This window comes from Hippichthys cyanospilos, chromosome 13 (assembly GCF_059441005.1).
Source record: "Hippichthys cyanospilos isolate Australia breed blue-spotted pipefish chromosome 13, RoL_Hcya_1.0, whole genome shotgun sequence".
NCBI classification, from domain to species: Eukaryota; Metazoa; Chordata; class Actinopteri; order Syngnathiformes; family Syngnathidae; genus Hippichthys; species Hippichthys cyanospilos.
This window is the reverse complement of record NC_142381.1, coordinates 2,692,218-2,700,000: the sequence shown is the minus strand read 5'-3', so window position 1 is coordinate 2,700,000 and position 7,783 is coordinate 2,692,218. Positions and strand designations below refer to the sequence as shown.

The window sequence follows — 7,783 nt, the reverse complement described above, 5'->3', positions numbered from 1 at the left end:
AAATTTGACAAACGTGATTGTATATTTATGATTGCTGCGGTTTACAGTACATACATTCAGCTTATAGTCAGAAAAATACTTTTTTATTACTCAACTGAAATCCAAACCTTTACTGCCACTGCCGTATTTATACGTCGAGTTTTGGAACAGGAAAGTCCGGAAGAGGCCCAGCTTGTTTCAAATTCACTGTTGTAAAACACTGTAATAACTAATTGATCCCTCTAGATGGCGCATGCATCCCTGTGGACTCGAGTTCAGCACAATTTTTGAGTAGATGATAACGATTAAGGACTAAATTCTAGAAATATCTATCTATCTATCTATCTATCCATCTATCTATCTATCTATCTATCTATTGATCTAGCCAGCTAGCTAGCTAGCTAAATATCTATCTATCTATCTATCTATCTATCTATCTATCTATCTATCTATCTATCTATCTATCTATCTATCTATCTATCTATCTATCTATCTATTGATCTAGCCAGCTAGCCAGCTAGCTAGCTAGCTAGCTAGCTAAATATCTATCTATCTATCTATCTATCTATCTATCTATCTATCTATCTATCTATCTATCTATCTATCTATCTATCTATCTATCTATCTATCTATCTATCTATCTATCTATCTATCTATCTATCTATCTATCTATGTTTAGCTAAATAGCTTCCCAGCTAGCTTGCTATGTATCTATCTATCTATCTATCTATCTATCTATCTATCTATCTATCTATCTATCTATCTATCTATCTATCTATCTATGTTTAGCTAAATAGCTTCCCAGCTAGCTTGCTATTTTTCTATCTATCTATCTATCTATCTATCTATCTATCTATCTATCTATCTATCTATCTATCTATCTATCTATCTATCTATCTATCTATCTATCTATCTATCTATCTATCTATCTATCTATCTATCTATCTATCTATCTATCTATCTATCTATCTAGCCAGCTAGCTAGCTAAATAGCTACCTAGTTAGCTTGCTATCTGTCTGTCTATCGATCTATCTATCTATCTATCTATCTATCGGTGCCCCCCTCCCCTCAGTAAAACCCCACCCCCTCGAAGCGCCCACCCCCTTCCAATCACATAACTGGAGGCATTGGGAACTCAAGAGGACACCAATTTGAGCAGATTCCACTTTCTCAAATTGCAGGAAAACACACTTAAGGGATGGGCCCTCCCGACATGAGAGGGGCCATTGTTGCCCCCGCATGCCCACCCGCCTCCTCCCCTCCACCTTCCTGTAGCCCGTCTCCCTGCCGTGTCACATAACAAGCTAAGAGCACACCTTTTTTTTTTTTTCCACGCGGGATTTCAACAGGAGAGCCTTTGACAAGCTCGCCCGTGTAAGTCGGGGGGGGGGGCTCTTCGGGCATCTGAAGGGGCCATTTTCCAAGGTCAGGATCTACCAAGGGGGAAAGTGTGTAAATGATACCCGATGGCCCGTAAAAAGATCATTTGATAGACGGACATGCTCGTTAAGGTCGCCACTGGCAAGTGTTTGTTTAAACCATCTGTTGACATCTCACTTTAGGGCCTAAAGTGAGCTGATAATTACATTCCGTCGGTATTATAACCATTAGCGCAAATATTACAGTCACGGTATCGCAGTATTCAAATCCTAGCTCCATTTTTCGTCTTTCATCGAACATAATCTATTTGATTTTTGAAGAAAATATTGAATATTTTGTACACTACTACCTGGGTACCGGAAATCAGGAAAAGCAGGCGTTTGATTGGTCTCCTGGAGGCCACGCCTTCAGGCCCCAAAAATCTCCAGCTGAACTTTCTGTGTGTTACAACACATCCCGCCCGCTCGCCGCTTCCTTCCTGCCTCACCCGTTGACTTTTAATACCTGCCTGTCATGTTTTCTTTCAGTAACCCCCCCCCCCCCCGTTCCCCCCTCCCCTTTCCTCGCCGGCCTCTCGCCGCGCATCTAGTAATTACCGCAGCTTTTCGGAAAAAGCCTTTCATTCAAGTAATTATCGACTCCTGCGGAACACAATAAAATGGCTTCCGGAGGAAAGGGGAAATTTTGGGGTTGTGGTGCGCCCCCACCCTTCCCCCCTTAGGTTGGACACTTAACTCACTCGATCCCGCAGACGTCTTTGTACGTCGTGGCAGTCCAGCGTTCAATGTACAGTATTACGAATTGATTACTTTTGGTCTTTTAGTACTAAAGTAATCAATTAGGTACTAAAAGTATTAAAGTAATCACAAGTGATTGATTACTTTCGTCTACAGTAATGCTAAAGTCAATGATTACTTTTTGTCACTTATTACTAAAGTAATCATTTAGGTACTTAAAGTTACTAACTTAATTGTTGTGTGATGCTTTATTAATCAATTACCTAAGTACTTAATTACTTTCTAAATGACCTTAAGTATTTCTTTACTTCAATGGATTGTATTAATAAGGTAATTGATTTTTTTTTCATCATTTATTACAAAAGTAATCTATTAAGTACTAAAAGTATTTTAGCATCCATGTACTTTATTAATAAATACCTAAATACTTAATTACCATGTAAATGACCTAAAGAATAGATTACTTTAAAGTATTACAAAAGTAATTCATTACTTCAATGTACAGTATTACTTAAGTAATTGATTGTCTCTTAGTACAAACGTTTTCAATTAGGTATTGAAAGTATTACTGTAATCACTCATATATATATATATATATATATATATATATATATATATATATATATATATATATATATATATATATATATATATACCGGTATATATATTTGTGTGTGAATTTTTTTTTTTTTCTTTTTTGTTTCGAGCGATTCTTACTAAGGGTAAACGTCTCAAATCATCCGCCGCAATAAACACTGTTTTTTTTTATTTTTTATTTTTTTGCGGCAGCAGATTGAATTACCGGCATGGAGGCATTGAGGCGACACAGTGAGAGGGTGACCTTGTCTATAAGGAAATCTGACACAGGTTTTCACATGCTGGGTGGGGAATTTTTCTCTTTTTGTGCGTCCTGTCCCTCCTCCAACTCTCAAGTCCCAAGTCTCGTATCTCCGCCTTCTTTTGTGCCGCACGCCAAAACGCAGCACATCTCGGCTTTTATAACGCGCCATGTGCTCGGAAGATGTTCAAAAATATCTCGGGTCTTTTATCTCGTTTTCCTTTCTCTTGACACACACGCACACACTCTCTCTCTCTCTCTCTCTCTCTCTCTCCCCTGGTCCCATCTCAGGATGAGCGTAAACAAAAACCAATGTTTAGATTTCACGGAAGTGGAAACGGATCCGGCCGAGTCGGTTGTGTCACTCAGCGGCACTGATGTTTATGTTGGTGTGTGTCAGTGCCTGTGTGTGCGTGCGGAAGGGACAGGCAGCAATTAGAGAAGACGTTTGTTCCTTATACTTTTATTTGATGCCTTGATCAGTTGCATTTAGGGATATTATACAGTACGTTTTATGGATTGATGATAGGTAGCATAAGGACTGTTGTTTGGACAAGAAATATATCATAATTCCCCAAATAAAGGACACACCCTTGATTTTAGGGTCAAATTCTGTGCGCGAACAAGTATGGGCTCGCACGGTGGTTCGGTCCGCTCGTTTCTTTGATTGAAAATAATACCTTCAATGACACCCTCAGCTAACACGAGCTAGCTGCAACGAGCGCTTGTTGCTAACAGCCACCTGACCTCCACCCACTTGCTTGTCACGCTAATTATGACAAGTAAGAAAACAGCCGATTTAAAAACGCACGTGCGTGTCAAAGCTCGACTTATTTGGCTGACTGATTCATCTTCCTCGAATGGTGTAAAGTATAAAATAAATAAATAAATCCCAGTTACAGTTTATAGAACACAGTCATACACTTGGCTTTCATTTTTTGTTATATATATGCTAAACATACTAAAATTACTTACTACTGAAAAAAATCTGTTAACGGAATACTTATTTACCTATTTTCATCGGTAAAATATAAAATTTTGTCAGTAATTACTTTGATTAAAAAAAAAAACACTCCAAATACAATAAATTCCTTTAAAGAAACATTTTTCCACTTGCTGTCGACTAAAAATGACATCACAAATCCAAGCTCGGGTAGCGACCAATCATGGCTCACCTGTTTTCAGCTTTTGATCATGTGACATTCACATGCTGAGCCATGATTGGTCATTACCCGTCATTAGCGAGCGATGTCATTTTTATCTGACAGCGCGCGGGGAAAAAAAGAAAAATCTTTTTACGGGTACTAATCGGACGTTGCAGCGGAGTGTTAGCTTAGCATTAGCATTTCGTAGCATGCAAAACAAGGCGGCTGTTCATTTAACTGCTGTGATTGGCTGAGCCGCAGCGCAATTAATGAAGAATGCGCGTTTTGTGCGCCGGCGGCGGCCAGACAGCCTCGCGTTGATTCCACGCCGGTCCGGTCCGGTCCGGAATGCGGCGGACGCCCGCGTTCACACTGAAGGCCAGTAGAGAACTGCGGACAGCTCTCAGGAAACTGCTCTTTGTAAAGCAAACATACATGTGTTTCATGGCAGACACCTATTTATTTATTTTTTCTTCTAATGATGATGGCCTCCAAAGAGTCCTCTTTTCAACATTTCCTCTGCTTTTCTTCACCCTCCTGGAATAAGAATCTTGCTGTTTTCCACTCGTTTTTACTGTCTTAGTTATCCCACATCCGAGGATTTACCGTAATTCCCAAACTATAAGATGTTCCTTGTGTGAAGGACGCACGCATATTTTTGAAGTCAAATTCAGGGATTTTCCATTTAAAGGCTTTGGCAACGAAAACTATAGCAAAACAAAATACACAATACATTTTTGGAAATTCTTCATGTTTTCCTGTGTTTATATCCGTAACTTATATATTGTTGCACAGTAAGTTAAGCGAGTTTGTGATTTCCCACATTGTGAGCGGTCACTGAACGCCTCGTCAGTGTAACGTTAACTGCGCTGGAAGCAGTTCTTCCTTTTACTCGCGACGCAGCTCGAGTTCATTTTGCCGTAAATACCCGAACTTTCACCAAGTTTACGTCAAATCGATTACATTTCTGTGTTTTCTAAACAGGGCACTCTTATTTATTTAATCAGATGGAGACATCATAGCGTCCTCTCGGTTTTAGTCATTTTCCTGTGTGTGAACTAAGATGGGCTCGGTTGTTGGTTCAGTCTGCTCGCTTCTTTTATTGTAAATAATGCCGTAATGACCGACGCTAACGCGAGCCCCTGTTAGCCGCAACAAGCACCCTCTGCTAACAACCGACATCCGCCCTTTAGCCTGTCCCGTTACGATCATTTTTGTCAATAAGATTTTAAAAAATGCACATCTGTGTGTCGAAACCGCTGATATGTCTGACAGATCAATCAATCTTCCTCGATTGCCGTTTACAAGACGCAGCCACACTTTTGGCCTTCATTTTTGGGGGAAAAAAAAAAGTGTAACTATAATTTTGGCAAACAAGTTGCGGTTGTGCGTCCCACGAATTTGCCCTCTGTCCCCATCCTTTTATTCCCGATTCAAATGAGCGCGACTCCTCATACGCGCATTTTATTGAAGGACCACACGTTTGAGGTGTGAACCGAACATGCACGCGTGTCGGGACAAGTCGTCCATTTTGTAGAATGCCATCAAATGCTTGCGAGCCTCAGGGAGAGTTCAACACACGCGTCATTAGCTCGCTCCCTCAAAATCATTTTAATCAACGCTTGGTTGCTTGACCTTTTTATGGGATTGCAATTGCTAAACCGCTAGCTGGACACATCAGCACATTTTCAACAAATCATGTCATTTTATTATTTTCGTAGGACACTCCGAGTCCAATATTGATATCAATATACAGTATCTAAATGATATCAGCCTAAAAATAATAGGATAACAGTCCATTCCGTACTCCGCCTTTGGTCTTCAATTTAGGAATGAAAATCATGTATTAGTCATTTTGATATCATCTTGGATAGACATCTGTATAGGACAGTACTCTCAGATGCGATATCTGCGTCGTATCGTCTGTGAAAAAGCATCAAATATTTTCAAGCTGTTCGGCAAAAAGTGAAGTGTGATAATAAAATATTTTTTACATTGTAAACATGGCGTGTAAACCACTCATCCAGCGTTCTGCCATTTTGATATCACATCGATATCACCATTTAGCTCATTTTCACATCTTTGATTTTCTAACTCTTTCTTTGCCACGGATGAGAATTTTCCTCATGTCAAATATTTAGGTTGCGTGCCAGTGACAAGAATTATCGACTACGTTTTTTTTTTTAATGAATAGATAAAGTGATTACCAAAGAACGGGATAAGGTAGAATCTTACTTTCTTTTTCTCGCTCAAGAATGGAGTCCAATCGTTCATATGGCACCATTAATGTCGTCAAAAGTCTTGAAATGGGCTGGCGCTAGCTGTTACCTTTTCGGATAACGCACGGCAATGAAAGAGTGAAAATGACCCATTATTTGAAAGATTTTGATTTAGTCAGATCCCATAGCGGGAATTTGGGGTGCCCCCCCCCCCCCCCCCCCCCCTCAGCCTGAGTGACTCATGGAGGATTGTGAGGATTGCGGCCGGGCAGGTTAGAAAACAGCAGAAGGCGAATACCTACAGGTGTGGAAGTCCACTCGTGTCACGGGGAAAACACGGGCAGGATTTCCTAAATCCGCGCTTTGCGCCACTTCTGAGGTACTTTGGAGGAAACCTACCGATTATACGGCCGGGTCTTTGGATCTTTGCTGCGCCAACAATGTTTGTAAACAAATGAAGGAGGGTTTGAGTTCCCTCGGCAGAAACACTTGTGAGCCCAAGATTCCCGGCATTCCGAGTTGTGCAAGAAGGTCTTGAGGGTCTTCCTCCACAGGAAGTCATCTGTCATGAGGGATTATTTGGAATGCCTGGAATGGCCGCCGTTGTTATTGCCTTTTTTTGGGACAAAATCCAGCCCTAGCAGAGCACTTAAGATCTCAGGGCGATCGGTTGGGGTAAAAAATAGTTGATTTAGCTTTCCTATCAACATGGGCTTTTCCGACACAAGCTCCTTCCCCTGGTGGCATTTTCATGCTTCTCCTATCAAATTGAAGCGTGTTTCTCAGCCAGAGGCAATCCTAATTACTGATGGCTGGCTTGTAGTGACGCCGCTCATGTCAGATGTGCAACAAGGTGGACAAAATTCTTTCGGTAGACACGTGTCACGGCAACAGAGAATTTGTTGTCTTTCTGTTTGTTGCTGTTGTCAAGTGTTCTATCCAGGCTCTATATATATATATATATATATATATATATATATATATATATATATATATATATACGCATTTGTTTTACCGGCGGATTGTCTCCTATTTGCTAGAAAAAAAACAAATAAAAGCAAAAAAAATACATAAAAAAACTACTTGCAGATGAGCCGCGTTGGACTATAAGACGCAGGGCTCAAATCATGAGAAAAAAGATTCAACTCATTAAAAAGTCGTAATTGTTTCTTGCTCTATCTGGGAGCATGTGCCAGCATGAGGTTAGCGGGTTTGCGTTAGCCGCGGTGCCATGGAGGGCGACTCAGGAAGTGACCCCCGCCGGTCACCGTCCTGGAATGCCCCCGACCTCACCTCCCGTACACAAAGGCACCGGCAATGCTCACTAATGTGCGTGAAGGGCCGTGACAAATCAGACTTAGTGGGTTCTTGTTGCCCTCCACAAAGCAGTTGTGTTTGTTTGGTAGCTGGCACCATGGTTCAAAAATGACCCGCTTGTTGTGGTGCGAATTTCATTTTCAGTGTGAATCTCCAAAAGTCTTGGT

General features: G+C 40.8%; 1 protein-coding gene across 1 annotated transcript in view; it reads left to right on the top strand.

Annotated features, from left to right (window-relative positions):
• The window catches only part of afg2a (AAA ATPase AFG2A), a 78,299-nt gene that overhangs the window by 55,723 nt on the left and 14,793 nt on the right, over positions 1–7,783 (top strand). The gene's annotated exons all lie outside the window — the stretch shown is intronic.